Source organism: Vanessa cardui, chromosome 21, assembly GCF_905220365.1.
Source record: "Vanessa cardui chromosome 21, ilVanCard2.1, whole genome shotgun sequence".
In the NCBI taxonomy this organism is placed as follows: Eukaryota; Metazoa; Arthropoda; class Insecta; order Lepidoptera; family Nymphalidae; genus Vanessa; species Vanessa cardui.
Window position 1 is genome coordinate 11121964 of NC_061143.1, and position 17376 is coordinate 11139339.

The 17376-nt window shown below is 31.0% G+C and overlaps 1 protein-coding gene across 2 annotated transcripts in view; it reads right to left on the minus strand.

Annotated features, from left to right (window-relative positions):
• Positions 1–10420, minus strand: part of LOC124538826 (tachykinins) — a 70965-nt gene extending 60545 nt beyond the window's left edge. For both annotated transcript variants that reach the window (XM_047116038.1, XM_047116037.1), the window contains exon 1: positions 10306–10420. The gene's annotated coding sequence lies outside the window, so the exon portion shown is untranslated. The remainder of the gene's footprint in view (positions 1–10305) is intronic.
• Positions 10421–17376: the final 6956 nt, after the last annotated feature.

A 17376-nucleotide genomic window follows, 5' to 3' on the forward strand; every position in this document is an offset into this window, starting at 1 on the left:
CAGAGGTTCGATGAAATTAGACACATGTAGGTTTCCTCACGATGTTTTCCTTCACCGCCGAGCAGGAGATGAATTATAAACAAAAATTAAACACATATATATAGTGGTGCTTGCCTTGATTGGAATCCGAAATCATCAGTTAAGATCACTGGTCCATCTCAGCTTTACTTGTAACTAATGCAAAATACAGTTAGAACAGAATAGTTATTTATTATAATACAACTTTCATCGTAAATTTGTTGGTAGAAATAGATACAACTCCTAACTTCCTCCAAAACACTGATACCGACAATAAACTACGACGAAATTGAGAAAACTAATCGCAAGTAAGAAAAGTCAATTAATTCTACGAACCCGATGTTTTAGTATAGTTTTCAAATTATAATAATAAATATTGACAACTTTTAATATTTCGACTTAAAATATATGTAAGTATTACCTGCGCATCTTGAGGGTACATCAATTCGTACGAAGTGTCGACAATTATTAAAAATAAACTTTTACTCAATGTTTTAAAAAAGGAATAAATAACTATAATTATAAGAAGTACCAATTGTTATGAATTTTTTTTTTAAATTGTGGTTTCATTTTTGTGCTGAGAGGACACATGTTATTCCGCCAAATGTAACGTAACAAAAATATATATGACATATGACCATTGAAACTGAACTATGAAATAAAATTTCCATTTTTTTTAAAGTGTTATTTTATTGTTATTCAAATCCCAATATTTTAAATAACTGGCAAACATTACAAAGTGCATTAGTACCTCTGGCACGTTTAATATATTTCCAACAGTGATTATAAAGACCGATACGTAAACGTTACAATGCAGTAGAATAACCCGCAAACGTCCAACATATTCATGAGATTGCAAACTAAACATTCCAAACGGTCGAAACGACCATATTTAGTTTGAATCGATTATGGAACATGACTGTTGAATTGTTATCATTTTAGGATTAATATTCTGTATAATATCACATCGTCTATTCTAATTGGGGTTAATAAAATATTTTAAGCTGAGATGGCCCAGTGGTTAGAACGCGTGCATCTTAACAAGCACCACTATATATGTATATGTGCTTAATTTGTGTTTATAATTCATGTTTTGCTCGGCGGTGAAGGAAAACATCGTGAGGAAACCTGCATGTGTCTAATTTCATCTTAATTCTGCCGCATGTGCATTCCACCAACCCGCATTGGAACAGCGTGGTGGAATATGTTCCAAACCCTCTTCTTAATGGAAGAGGAAGCCTTATCTCAGCAGTGGGAAATGTACAGCTGTTACTTTACTTTACCTTAAAATATTTTATACAGTTTCTGTATATTTATATAATACTAGCGACCTGCCCCGGCTTCGGATACGTACTTGATATGTATCCTTATATTATGACCAAATTACATAAAATCATAATAAACTGTAGCCTATGCGTTGTTATGATTTATAACCTATATATATCAGAACAACGACAATATACTTTAAAATTTCATCCAAATCCGTTCAGTAGTTTTTTCGTGAAAAAGTAACGACCATAAATACATCCATCCTCACCAACTTTCGCATTTATAATTTTAATAGGATTGTTATACATTTACTCAAGTTAATATTTGTAGGATGGTCTATACTAACTCCTAAAGCTTACCATACAACGATTACATACATATTTACTTATTATTTAAATAATTTAAAACCTATCAAGAATCCCACAACTTTTATACCGATTTTTATACCTTCGCTTGGTCGTCTTTTAAACTAAGCCTATTTAACGTTAACTTTAATTTTGATCGTGAAATAACTTTTAGTAAGAATTAATATAATCAATCAAAATATTCTATTTAATTAATTATGTATGTTACTTTTTTTACTTAGCACATTTCGTGAATACAGGGCTAAAAATAAACATTGTCACTTTGTGATCCGTTTGGCCGAATCTGTGAAAGAATGATAGTTTAACAATTGGTCTTTCTTTTTTTTTCTTCTATTGTTTCGTTGTTCAAGCGTTTAGCGTTAAGCGTGAAGCATTAAGCGACTTCACAGGCTACATACCCCGAAGACTCTGATTGGGTCAGTAATTATTGAGTTTTGGCGAAAAATATCATATCAGATGACAAGCCAGCAACTGCCTGGATTTCAATAAGTAGACAAGAAGTCAAAAGGACGTCATTTCATTGGTCAATTTTGTTTATGTTTTCTAATTCAGTTCTAGTTTAACTTTCGTTAAGTAAGCGAAGGAAAAGATAAATAGTTTTTTTTTTTTTTATTTGAAAAATATAAACCAAATGAGCTACTGCATGGTTAATCACCAGTCATATAATTTGTACTGTAAGACATATTAACTACCTTGACCTTTCCTTACCCCTAATTCCTCACCAATCTCTTGTTACACCCACTAACTCACTCTTCCAAATTAAATACAATAATAGGAAGTATTTCTGCCTCGAGCCTGAATAAATAATAAGTAAGTGGTACCTACCAGACCATCTTGCAATCCCCTAACACCAAGTTAAATGTTAAGTTTTACATTATTAAACAAAATATTATAAAATCATTGAATACGGATAGTTGTGGTTTAATTATAAAAACTCTAAAAAGCGTAAAACTATTTCAGGCTACTTGAAATATTCTCATAGTTTTTATTCTTGGTTTTGACCTCATAAAGTTTCCGAGTTTTTAATTAGTTAAATTTTAAAATGGGGCGAGCACACAATTTTAAATGTCGCAATGATAAAATCATTATAATATTACAGGAATCTTCTACGTGACTGTGTATATTTCGACTAACAAAATACAAACTAAACAACGTTGCAGATATTGAAATTATATTTATTCCGAAGAAAAAACCCTTCGAACTAAAATAAAACTAATTTTAACGGATTTGAATCGCGTATATTAATTGTTCGTGATCACGGGTAGAGCTCAGTCTCTACCCGTGATCTACTAAAAAAAAAAAAAAAAAATGTAGTAAGTATAAGTATTAGTGTGTAAATATTTGTGTGTAAGTTTATGACTACACCGCCTACGCAGATGGTTTTAAAAATCTCTCTCTGATTGGGTTGTCTAGAACAGATGGCTAATTAGCCATAAGTCCGCCCGTTTGACAACACTTTTAATATACATTATTTTTTAGACATTAAATTTTACGTTTTTGTATGTTATTAATTTCGTATTAAGCAATGATGTTCTAGTAAACAGATATGTCATTAACGCGCAAAAAGTGAAGACTAGAAAACGTCCTAATTGGGACGTTTACCTTTAGTCGTTTTCGTCATAATTATGCCAGTAATACGTTATAATACATCATAATTATGTAGTAATACGTTTTGCGTAATTAAAACATCTAGTTATCACTTTTACTTATTGTTTTTTATCAAGCTATCCTTTTTACTTGTAACGAAATGTAAAGTAAACGGTCCCCGGCGCGGCACACTTTTTTCTGTTGTTTAGTATGGGTATCTGTTTAATAGAATATCATTGGTATTACCTGAGTAATACAATACAAAATTATATCTTTTTTTGTTTGTGGTGTGCAATAAAGTATAATTAATTCATTCATAATTTAAACATTAGTATATGACGTGAAAACATTTAAAGAAAGTGTAGGTTGACAGTTGATCAGACTTCACTTTATAGTTATATTGTGCAGTTCACACGGTAGAATGTACAAAAATATTCCGTAAAAGCGGATATATATACTCTGAAATTGAATCCTTAATCCCCTTAATTTCTCTGAATGAATAACGTTTTTGGGAAATAGTACATATATATAGAAGACATATTTAAATTTTTTTATCTGTGATCTGTTAAGGCTACTTCGGTGCAGAGAACACGTCATAGTTTTATAGTATAACAAACCTAAAACTGGAATGGTAGATAAAATTCCATATTAATATCACACAAGGGTTTTACTAAAATATATAAGAAAGACCAAGAATTAATTCAAAGCACTTTTCTCTTATAAAAAACCCACTCTACTGCTTATAAATATGTCTTGTGAGTTTTACAAAATCATTTTTTTCAAACTTTATGATACTACGGGTTTTAATGTCAAGTTTTAGACTTAGCTCAAAAATGGTCTGTTATAAATATATATTATAACTTTGAACTAGCTATAACGGTTGTAGTCAAAGTTAGAAAAATATATAAGTGCTTTTTCAGCACCACATTTGTGTCTTACAAACACCTGATGCACCATTACTACCATTACTTATATATGACTTGTTCCGAGAATCGTTTGTATTAATATCGGTAATTGTTTGTAATAATCTGAATCTCACCTTTTCATCAGACTTTTATCCACACCATCTCGATTTCCATATATCCACTACAGCGAGATTTTACGATATTTTCTTCTGCGCTCAACTACTCTGTGTAACCAGCCAGTGAAGGGTTTTTTTCCAAATTCATAAGGTTGAAACCTTTAAGAAATGGGCCTATTTATTCCTGAAAGGCTGGCACTGCAAGTTAATGTTTCAGATCTCCATGGGCGATGTTAGTCACTTTCTACCAGGTCAGTCTTCAGTTTAATGGCCACCATTAAAAACAAAAAGGATTGTGACTCCTTAAGTCACAGTCCTTTGTTTTTAGCTACACTGGCTCACGTACTTTTGTAACCAAGACACGATAATAGTATGCCAGTGGCCCTATCTATTCAGCAAATTAACTATTCAAAATATAGATAGATCGTTTTTAAGTCTCAAGATATTTAGTCTGTTATTTAGGTATATAATAACATGTATAACATATATATGTATGTAAAATAACATATTAAAATTGACATTTATGAAAATATCACGCACCTCGATAAAGTAATCTCGTTTCGTATCTTCAATAATTGGTGCTGATCCATACGTGATACTAATAATAGTTGATCTCTTAACTTTTAGACTTATGCGGCTGTATTCACTAAGCCAGTTTATCAATCTATGTATTCTTAATACTGGTTGTCACAATTTGTGACCGAAATTCGCGACGAGCGGAGTAATAAAATGGGATCAACACCTTTACGTTCTTTCAGAAGAGTTTAATATTGCAAACTTTTTTGTTTCAGCTCTTGTTGAGAATTTCCTCACATGAATCCAGAAAGTAACTTGATTATAACGGGATTTGAACTGAGGACCTTAGAATCTATACCTATATAAGCAAGGTTACATAATAATGCAATTTGTTTCAATTGAGAATATTATGATTTTTTCTGTCATACTCAACTCTCAAATACTAATTTATTTCATAGAACGTGGTCAAAATTAAGCAGGCTTCATTATTTAGTTGTATATCTCATACCTATAATTTGTTAACTCTTAACTCCAGAATTTATCAACTGACCTTTTAATATATAAGGGTGGAAAATACAGGACGCGATTTTTATGAGATCGAATTTATTACAAATTATTTTTTAATAATAATATAGTGTTTAACAGTACTATTTGAATTCATTTTTTGTTGTTTTAATTTTATATTTTAATTCTAAATTTTTTTAGCTGAAAAAAATGCTGTAAGCTTGCGAAAAACTTGTTCCTAAGAGGATAAGAATATTGTAGAGATTACTAGTTAGGATGTTATAGCGTTACTTATGTTTTATATGGGAATACTTTAGATAACGTCTCAAATGGAAACATACAACATCATGAGTTTTCCTCACCTTTTTAAATGATTTTATGATTATGATAAAATTTCGGCCACGAGACCGGTCTATACATACACAAATAAAAAAGTAAATAAAGTACAATGTTTGTAAGAAAAGAAGAAAAATAAAGATTTTAAAGACATTTATGGATGTGTCTTTCATAATTCTTTAATATTTTCTACAAATCTAGTTAGTCAAACTGCTATTAATTCTTTCCAAGGATCAATTCAAAATGGTAATTACAATAAGAGGCAGGAAAGTTATTCCCAGGTAAAGTCTCCTATCTCCATAAACGTGACTATTCATTGATAACAACTAAAGTTACGATACGATTAACTCAAGGCTAAGATTACGAACGTTTTATAAAAGTGAACTAATAATGATTATTGAACGCATTTTATAAAAAGAAATGTAACATAATTTATTGCATTTTGATAATAACTTGAAAATAAAATACATTTTTAGTAGGAAGATATTTTTGGAGCGAAATTTCTTTATAATCGTTGTGATTTGAAATTCGAAATAAAAAAAAAAACATACAAAAAATTAATATTAAGTCACTATTCACTTTTTTTACTAACTTGACATACTGTGAACAATTATTTTGACATATGCGAAAAAATTGTGAAAGACCTTGTTTCTTAGGATTTCTATCCCGGTATTGGTTTTCTACTTACTTTAATTCTACTGAAAAAACGAAAGACAAACAAAACGCAAAATAAACTTTTAGATTGTGCAAATAAGCTAATAATAATAAATGAATGTACTGTGCATGCGTGTTTATAAAAAAATCATCTTTTACGGGTGATGATAAAAGAAATTCAATTGGGGAAGAGAATATCTATACCTAAGTTATTCGTTCCTCTCATTATAATAGCTTGTCGTAAACTCTTTTTCCTTTCTGTCCAAATAGTAACCCAATAGCTAAACAAAAACAACAACAACAACAGCCTGTAAATTCCCACTGCTAAGTTAAAGGCCTCCTCTCCCTTTGAGGAGAAGGTTTGGAACATATTCCACCACGCTGTTCCAATGCGGGTTGGTGGAATACACATGTGGCAGAATTTCTATGAAATTTGTCACATGCAGGTTTCCTCACGATGTTTTCCTTCACCGCTGAGCACGAGATGAATTATAAAGAAAAATTAAGCACAAGTTTGAACACGCAATCATCGGTTAAGATGCACGCGTTTTAACCACTGGGCCATCTCGACTCTTAATAGCTAAACAATAACCCTTAATTATGTTATAGGATAGGAGAAGGGTTAAGTAGTGAGGGAAGTTTGTAGTTTCAAAGAAATATAACCTATAGGTTCTTTTGTTCAATGATCACGCAAAAACTAACCGAACCGTTCTTAATAGAACTTTGTATAAGATTTGGTATGAGTAAATATTTTATCTCATTACAATGATACGTCGATATAATTTGTGGACTGGATTTCTTTAAGTTGTTGATGAAAAAATACAGACAAGGCAAGTTTTATTACGGAAAACGTTACCAAATATTTGAACTAAAACCAGTAATTATGGTAAGTAATACAATAATATAATATCCTTATTTATTATTTATATTGTTACAGACCTATATCACTCAACCACTGAACTGACTGAAAACCAAATATTTAAAATATAAATCCTAATTTTCAAAAAAACAAATATTTCATTAGAGATATTATGTGTGGATACATAATAACATCCCAGCGGTAAACGTAAATTTAAACCGAATATGTCCGTGAAAATAAAAATCGTCAGATCAAGCCCATGTAAACACCACTCAGAGCGTATTATTTATTTACTTTGTTTATATATTAAATAATTCCCTGCTCAGTGACGAAGGAAAATATAGTAAGAAAACCTGCATGTATTACATGTGTATCCATATAATATGAATTACATTTGTGTCGGACCTCTAAACCCCAATTCCTTTAATCAGCTTCCTTTGGGAGCATTAGACTTACTTATTGATAGTCAATTCTAACACTACCACCAGTTTGGAAAAGAAAATACCCTGACCTCAGAAGAACCGGCGAAAGAAAATCAGCGGATCTTTTTTTGTTAATAACTTATTTACATATATTGAATACCAATAGCAGCCAGGAGACGATCGTTTCATTTCCAAGGTGTGCTATCAATTATAAACTGACTGTATAATTATCTTTGGCACACAAGACAACCTCCGTGGTCGAGTGGTGTTTACACCGATTTTCATGGGTACGCCACTACGTGGTCCCGGCTTCAATTCCCGGCGGAGTCGATATTGATTATCATTAGTTTTCTATGTTGTCTTGGACCTGGGTGTTTGTGGTATACCGTCGTTACTTCTGATTTTCCATAACACAAGTGCTTGAGCTACTTACATTGGGATCAGAGTAATGTATATGATGTTGTCTCATATTTATTTATGATTATTACAAGCGTTCCTTAATACTTTTTTTAAAGGCAGCAGAAGCATTTTGTAAGTATTTTGCATCCGTGTGGTCCATGTTACATTGAGGCTGAACTTAAACTAATGCTTATAATCTCTACGCCCAACTTGCTCCTAATTCAATTCTAAAAGAACTTTTGAAACAAATCTGCTACGACACATTACAAATCTGTCGTAGCGACTCTACGTGAAGCTACTACTTGTATGGAATGTGGATTCTACACAGAAAATCCGGCACGAAACTCATTAGCTGCACTTTTGAACTGAACTTTTTCAACCGAAACTTCTTTCCGCGATTAATACTAAATAATCTTGATACAAATTTCGATAAGATTTACTTCCGTAACTTTGTTCAATATATTTACTAGTATGTATTCGTTAATAGAACAACATAGTCCTAAAGATACATCTTCAAATTACACGCTCACGCCTACTTAGACAAAAATATTTTTTCTGTATTTATGATCAAAGGCAGTTAAGACCAGGAAAAGAGTTGGAACTGTGTCACATCCATGTATTACGAGTACAGCAAATTACCAATATTCTGTTTGGTATCATATTGGAGAGATCACAAAATTAGACAGTCAATTTATTATTGCCAAAATCGATTGCCATTAAAATAACAGATTATTTTTTTAAAAATAAAATATAACATTTCATCTATGGTACTTTACATAACTCTACAAGCTTTACATCGTAACCTACCGTCGTCATATAACTTCTAATTTATATATTACATACATAACATTAAAGTTCGACGAAATATATGTACATATGATTAAAATAAGTTATTATTGCGGTTTAAAGAGTAAGAGGAACGAATCGGATCCTTTGATGAATATCTTCTGCAGCTTCATATTACTAGTTGTAATTATTGAATTATATAAAACCGCTTTATTGCGATTGGACTGCCTTATGTAAAATGTGTAGTTTTTAACGTAACTTACGTCTCACTGTGCAATAGGGTGTATTATTATAGTGCCTATGGTTACAGCATTAAAGTCATATTTCTCTAAATTACGTCATATACCTAAAATTTATGTAGTGGTTTAACCACCGAGATTAAAAACGATTATTCTCAATATTATCGGTATTCTAAACAGTGGTAACTCTTAACCATATTTAATTTATCAAAGTTTGTTGTAGGACCTTATTTTAATGTTGTATATTTTAGTTATAAATCAAAATTCAAATATAATTTATTCAAGTCTTATAAAAACTCTTTTTAATCATCATGTATCATATGGAAAATATAATTTACGAAATAAGTAAATACAACTAATGTCGATTTTCATGGAATTACTAGTATTTCCATTTTCTCCGAGGATTTTTTGCAAACGTAGTATTATAATGTAAGATGTTATTCCAATGAATCGGAATGAAGTTGAAGTTATAGATTCAATTAAACCTCTCGGCATATAAAATATGTGATCATTTTGATATTAAAACAATTTTATTGATTCTTACATACCTAATTGTTTATAGTATATTGTTTTTTTATTTTGTTAAAATAAAAATGAATTTTATGTTTACGTTGATTGGTGATGACTTTAGAAGGATCTGAGGCAATAGCATATAATGTTTCGTAATTTAATTTGCCAATGCGGATAGTTTGTGGATATATATATTACTACGTTATACATATAATTATTTATTTAAAAATATAAACAGTACATAAAATAGCTTTGACTTATATCATAATTAAATACCAAATATTATTTTATTTTAAATATTTATTTAGTTTTATAATTAAAGGTATAAGTTTACTTTTATATTTTCTAATTCCGAAGCCAGTTGTGATTAGAAATCGTAAAATAAAGATTTAAATAGTCTTTATATCTTAAACGACTTTATATAGAGTATGTACAGTAAAAGTATTAGATTATGTGTAGTATATTATATTATTATTATGATTATATAAAGTTTATGTAGATTATGTATAGTATAATAATCTTAAGAGTTTTTCAACGTTTCATTCGAAAAATTTATACGTCAGTTTTAATGGTTTAAATGTTAACGTAATGGTAATTATTTTACCTTTCACATTATATAAATATATATGTACTTACTTTAAATTTTGAAAATTTAAAATTTAATAATAATTAATAATAAACTTACTAACTTTAAAATATAATAATTTTTTTTTAAATAAAAATAACGTACATTTAAAAATAGAATAATAACCTATGATATCGTGAAATTGTATTAAGTTAGTTTTTATTATTATTAATTTTCTACTCAATGTAGACTTACCTTACAATTCAGGGAAGAGACGAACTTAAAAAATCTTCATAACTGGCTCCGAAGTTTTCGAAGTGGTAACCTCACCGTTACGCGCGGGAAAATCGCACACAACTGATGCAAAGCGCGCGAAAACACCACTACTTACGTCAAATTCTCACCAATCGGGAGCGAGCTACGGCGTCTAACTCTTCCCACCAATCGCGTTAAAGGTAGACCACTTAAAAACTTTAATAGGTTAATCATGTCTACTTTTAGTGTTCCAGCAATATACAGCAATTGTTACAATTTTATTTATCACAAATTGTGTTTGTTTTTTGATAAGCTTAAATGTTTCGAGATATTTCGAGCGAGTGGGTATTTATGATGTATTAAGTGGATGGTCAGGGTCATAGACAAATTCTGTGTCCACCATATACTTATTTAAAAGGATTTTATGAGCTAATAGGTATTATTAAATATATTTTATATACTTTGTTTTTTATATTTTAAAATGTATAACATATGAGTAAAGAAATTTTTTTTATTAAAAATCGATTGATTTGCCAATATCTTTTTTAATAATTCATCAATTAAATTTAAAAAACAGCTAACTACTTCAAATTTGCATTCGTTCGAAATCCACAGAATATTATTGTAATGAACTGTTTTTCATATTTAACACTCTAAGTGAGCGTTAACCTGTAATATATATTTTATATTATGAAATAACTTACTTAATTTAATACACTATCATTGTGTGCATTAAATATCCACTCACACAACAGTTTATTTTTACGACTAACTGTATTGTATACCACAAAAATGTTCAGGAAATACTCAGAAGTAAATTATGTTTTATGGCTATTTAGCCAATCTTCCCATATATACCACTTTAAACCATTAAACCATTTAGCCATTTATTTTGCTGCACACATACATTACATAGAGTATACACAAGAAAATAATTAAATTTAAAGAACACAGTGTAGATAGCAAGGAGTACATCTCACTATAAGCTGTGCTAATGCACAGCACTGATTTTCAGATGGCCCCTGACTATTGGGTAAACATAAACACATGCGACACACGAAAATAAATAAATTAAATTGTAAGAATAAAAAACTAAAACTAAAAAGCCCTTATCCTTGAGAAAAAAGAATATTACACAAGAAGAAAAACATCACAAGGACCTTACTTACCCGAATAAAAAAGACATTAAAAATTAATATGATAAATACTGAGACTATGAGGTAGTATGACTGACTCTATATTTGGAGGTTGTAAAACCATGTAACCATGTATGTAGGTGCCTTCATAACGCATTTTACACAATAAACTTATTTCTACTGATACGTACAAGAAGGATTATTATCAAGAACAAATTCCACCTTTGCAAAATTTGTGAAAAAAAAATGTGCCAATTGATTTTAAAAATAGAATATTTTAAATATAATTCTAAAACATTTCCGATTCCTATCAATACTTTGTAAAGGAGATTTAAAACTAATCGTAGACGCGGAATAAGATTGACTCAGAATTGAAGTTTGATCAACTTTGTCTTTACTTAAAACAATGGTTTATCGGACGATTACAAATTATATCATCTACCTAGACAAATATAAAATACAAAAAAAAATTAAAGATTTTATGTATACCTGTGTGACATATCGTTTTTTTTTTTTAATTGATATAATCTATATTTTTGGTCCTACAGACTATCATATTCATCCTATAGATTTATGGTAAAGTACCTAATACCTACAGAAAAAGGATACAAATTTTAGCAAGTAAGACTTTTCCCTGAATAGGAAGTTTAAAACAAATTTAATTAATCATTGAAGTTGCTTCATGTATAGGATGATAATAATAAACGAATCAAAACAGAAAACTCTTGTGTCTTCTTGTTCTGTGAGAATTCACTTCGTATCTCACTTGTGTAATGTTGACAGCTGACAGATATCACTATAAGTACGCCATTTTCACATACTGTGTATCCTATTAATTATTATAGGTCCACTTATAATAATTGATGGATATGCAAAGTTTCACATTTTACCTTTACAGAGAAATCAGCTCCATAGGTTTGCTCCAATATCCATGACAATGTTTTTTTTTATAAAAATGTGCCATCGGTATGATTTAGCCGGTTAAGTTGGTTAAGACAAAGTTTTTAAATCGTACCAAAGGTGTTTAAGTCGTACCACTGAATTAAATAGAGTAATATTTTCAAGCAAATTATAGTCGATTTCACATATAACATTTTGACATTTCACACTCGCCTTCTGCGGTGTGATTCGAATTCTTTTTAACAGAATACTGAAGCATTTCGGGAAGATTATATATATTTTAATTTCTAATGTATGTGATTAATAATTCAAAATTGTTTCAAAATTATTTATTACAGTTAATTTTTATAATATAGTTGAGAATATATTAAAGTAGCGATTTCTACCTAAGTACTTAGGAAGAAATCGCGTTTAGAATTTTTTTTATTAATATAGTTTATTTATAATACTACACATATTTGACTATATTTTATCAGTCCAGTCTTTGATTCATTTCCTTGAAGAGAAGCTTTTCTTTCTAATGCCGTACTGAATAATACTACTATAAGTACATATAGTAGAAAATACAGCGCATTTCGGAGAAGGTTTTATTATAACATTATATACAAGCAGATAAATCTAAACTTCCAGGCTAAATCCGATTTAAATTTAGATTAGTTAATGAATTTTCTTGTAATTCATCATGTTATTCCTGTATAACTGTTACCTGTATAACATTAAAACTAACTATTAAACTTCAATGTAAATATGAAGTATGTTCTTTATCCTTCGCAAAGGTATAAATTTAAAGGAAATACAATTTGAACATGGTTGAAATGAAAGCTGATGCTTTCGAGAGGTCTTATAAACTATCCTGCATGAAAAGTCGTCCGTACACTTGCGTCTTGGCTTAACTGTAAATATACTCAATGTTCGTGGAGTTTGTATATTTAATTTTGTAATATAGAACATGAACACATTATTGAAATTACTGACAATTTGAATGTATATCTGTCAGTCTTAATTGAATGTTTAAGTATACGACGCAACTTAGATGTAGCATCGGCAAAATTCGTAGAACCGATCACAACCGAATTGAGTACGCTATCCCAAATTATCAATATTCATTTCTTATGTGAATATGGTCTTTATATAAACGTAATGACTTTTAATGTTATATGACCTTATATATTCGGCAATTTAACGGCTTCCTCGGGTTGAACTGACACGAGATTCTATAGCGACGAATAGCGTCGAATGACGCGATAGGGAGCTATTTCTATTGGTGTAAATCGGCAATCGGTTTTATTGAATTTGCCGGTGCTACATCTAAGTTGTGTTCTACTAGAACAGCTTAGCGTTTTTATTAATTGACATCGTTCAACCAGCCGCTTGAATAATATACAGCCAATACATCTTTCGTTCATATAAAAAAGGAATTTTCTCTCCTCATAAAAATGATACTGATGAAATACATTTTTTAAGCCGCAGTTAGAGTAGTATCAGCTAATAGGTCAGCTGATAGTAAATGGTAGTAATCACTAAATAGCTTGTAACACTGTAAGTAAACTGTAAACGTATAATGACCATGAATCGAATATAAAAAAAAAAAAATTTCGTGGTTTTGAAAAATTAACAAATATTAAATAAAAAGATGTCAAGCTTCAAACTTTGATAAAGTTCGAAGCAATATTGCTTAAGCATTTGGTTATATAAGCAATTTTTGTTTCTATATATAATTTTGAAGGGTTATATAAGTTAAATAGGGGGTGGAAAAGCGGTTGACGAGCCCAATCTCTTTCTATATAGTGGGTCCCTTGCACATCTAGCTACGTCACTAATTCAAAGCTGCCTGCCTCTGTGATGCTACTGGTAAATTTGTGACGGCAAAACTGAAGAACTTTGTCATTTATAAAGTAACAAGTTTTTCAGGTTTGGTTTAAATCAAAGGGAAGATAAATAAGACTTTAAATGAATGTAAATGAATGATATTATTAATACCAAGTAATGACATTTATATCAAAGCACATTCGATAACCGATGATTGCTTTGCAAGATATATTTTTGTAAAAATATTTATTTATACAACCTGGGAGCTTTACATCCGATTGGAAATTTATAATTAATAATATTTTATACTAAAAACCTGTACGCAACGTCAGCCGACAAAAATGTGATGCGCTCTAGGCTAATAGCAGTAATGAAACCCCGTGAAAACAAAATTTTCACGAAAAATGTTAAATACAAATAAAGGTATCCAATTATTGGCTTACTCAAACCGATAAATTCTTCCTGACGCAAGGCCTATAATACATTTATTGTGTATTTCTACGCTTAATTTTTCCAGATAATAAATTTAATAATTAATTGTTTAATAAATAAGTAAGTGATTCATTACATTTGCTTTATTATGTGACGAATTATATTTATTTTATTACGATATTAAAATATAGACTTTTAATATTAATTTGAGATATTTTGCTATTGAGTTATTTTCTAATGTAATTATTAATTTCACATTGTACCTACATACCAACTATATTTACAGTCTTTCAAGTTTCAACATAGTTTAACACTAATATAGCCTGCTGTCTGCTGGCGTAGTGTCAAATGTAATAAACGATTTAAATACTTCTTTCTCATTCCCACAAACGTATTGCTTATACATTTTTGTAATAAATAAATATAATCTGACTAGAAGTCGTATTAAAATGTATTTATGTAGAAACATTTTTATATTTGGCGATAATAGGTCACTACCGCTGTCGTCCGCCTCGCTTGCAACACCATGGAGAATTAATGCAGAGGTTTCGAGATGGATCTGTTATTATATTCAACTATGTAAGCAAATATCGTAAGCAACTGTTGAACATAGGAATAATTTCGCAGTTTTCGGTTTCTAGATCTATATCCCGAATCCTGTCACTTCCTTCAGATCTTCAGTACATCTAGCTGGAAGGCGCTGTTGATCCGTGATATCTCTAGGACTCGTCTGCTTCAACAGCTAGCGGTCGTAACAATAGATTGTTTTATAATTTGTATATTAAAAAAATAACGGTTAGGTATGTTTTTTTTTTTCTTTTTAAAGCGAACCTTTTAACCTTTTTAAAAAAGGAGCTCACCAATTCGATTGATTTTTTTTATAGAGGAATAGAGGTAACGTGACCTCTGAACGCCATCATTTACTGACCCATATCGAAAATTCTAAATTCAAAATTCTTTGTTCGCGAATGATACTTGCCGTTTGATCCCATAAGTGTGTTATCTGTGATCCCGTAATTTATTCCAATTCACGAAAAAAAGTAAGTCTGGTCACTTATTTCCGTTAAAAAATACAAAAACAAAATTAGCAGTACTAGCAACTATTTAAACAAAATAAACGAAACTCGTGCTCTTAAACTAAACATAGCATTGCCGAGCTGAGTAGACTCCAAAATCTCCTCCAGGAAAAATAGTATGTCTTAAATTATTCAAACGTTAACACCTGGTCCCTATGTGTAAGATTGAAAAAAAAAGCAATAGTCAAGTAATATTGCCATTATTTATTAGAAAAAATCAATTAATTTCAATTAAACACGAAACATATATTTTTTTAATAAACATAATGGGTTTATTGTATTTTAAGAGAACACTAGCTGTGTAACTACGTGCGTGTTTGAATTTACCAAAAAAGTTATTGTTCAGTTCGAAGATTTAACTATAACTTGTTTAATAGCTGAAAAGAATGTTACTTGTGAGATGACGTCAGATTGGAAAGTATAGGAGAAGACGTGCTGCGCCAACCCCAAGTAAATTGGGATAAGGGCAGGGGTATGATGATGTTATTATTATTGTGTTAGATACATTTGGGATATTGAGTCATTGGTGGGAGGCAATCGACGTGACGGCAGTGTGGTGTAATGCGCGAGGATACCCAATATTTACCCAGGATTTCAGTATTTTACAGCAGGACTGATATTTGTAAAATAAAAGTAGCTTTTTTGTCTGATAGGTGGCAAACTATTATTTCCGGCCGTGGGTGTGTAAGATGGGGGTCTCACGCATCCGTTTTCATACGGCCGAGAGGAGGACCGCAGTCCGGTATGGCCCCGGACTGCCGGTGTACGCACCAGCGAGGGGTGCGGGGAGGGCGAGACCATCTTCGCCCTCCTGAGAAGGGCTCCGCAAGCCACGAGCGGAGCAACGCACGGGAGAGGCCGCGGACGTGCTGCGAAAGATCCCGTAGCCTCTCCGTTTTCTGTGCTGTGGCGGCCATCGCAGGGGTTTTAGTGAGTACAATCTCACATAACCCGGCCTTCCCCCCAGGAGTCGGGTATCTATGAAGATTTGCCCTGCGTCAACAAAAAAAAAAAAAAGGTGGCAAACTATTATAAGGCTTACATGACTCCTATTGACATCTGCAACACCTTGCAGATTCGTTGCCGGTCTTTAAAGAAACTTATGTTACTCCTTATTAAATTAACTATCTGCCAGTAAAAGTCCCGTGAAAATCGGTTCAGCGATTCCAGATATTAGATATTAGACGGACCAAATAGACCGACAGACTGACAGACAAAAATTAATAAAATATGTGTACCTTGTATACATATATAAATATGTATGGGTTTAGGTATAAACGCATTAATTTTATAAACAGACACTCCAATTTTATTTTATGTTTATATGTGTAAAGAAGAAACGAAGTATTATAGAAGGAAAAAAAAGCTACTAGTCACACCAACTGGACCAAGTGTGACAAATAAAAGAAAAAATAATCAGATGTGAAACGTGATAATTGATTTCTCTTTGAGTTTATTAGAATATGGTTTGAACCCGAAATCTTCATTTGACTTTCAGGTTTTCTAACTACTGGGCACATTTCTCATTCTTTGAAATCTAGAATGCCACAGGAGCGTACCATAGATCGAGTCACTGTCTGTGACCGCTTTAGATGAAATGATTTTTATTTTCTAATACATTATGGTATTTCATTTTTTCTAATCCTTCCGATTTTTAGTAAAGTGGTGAAAAAATAAGTATACTTTTTGGTTTAGTTAGTGCCATCTACATTTTTAGG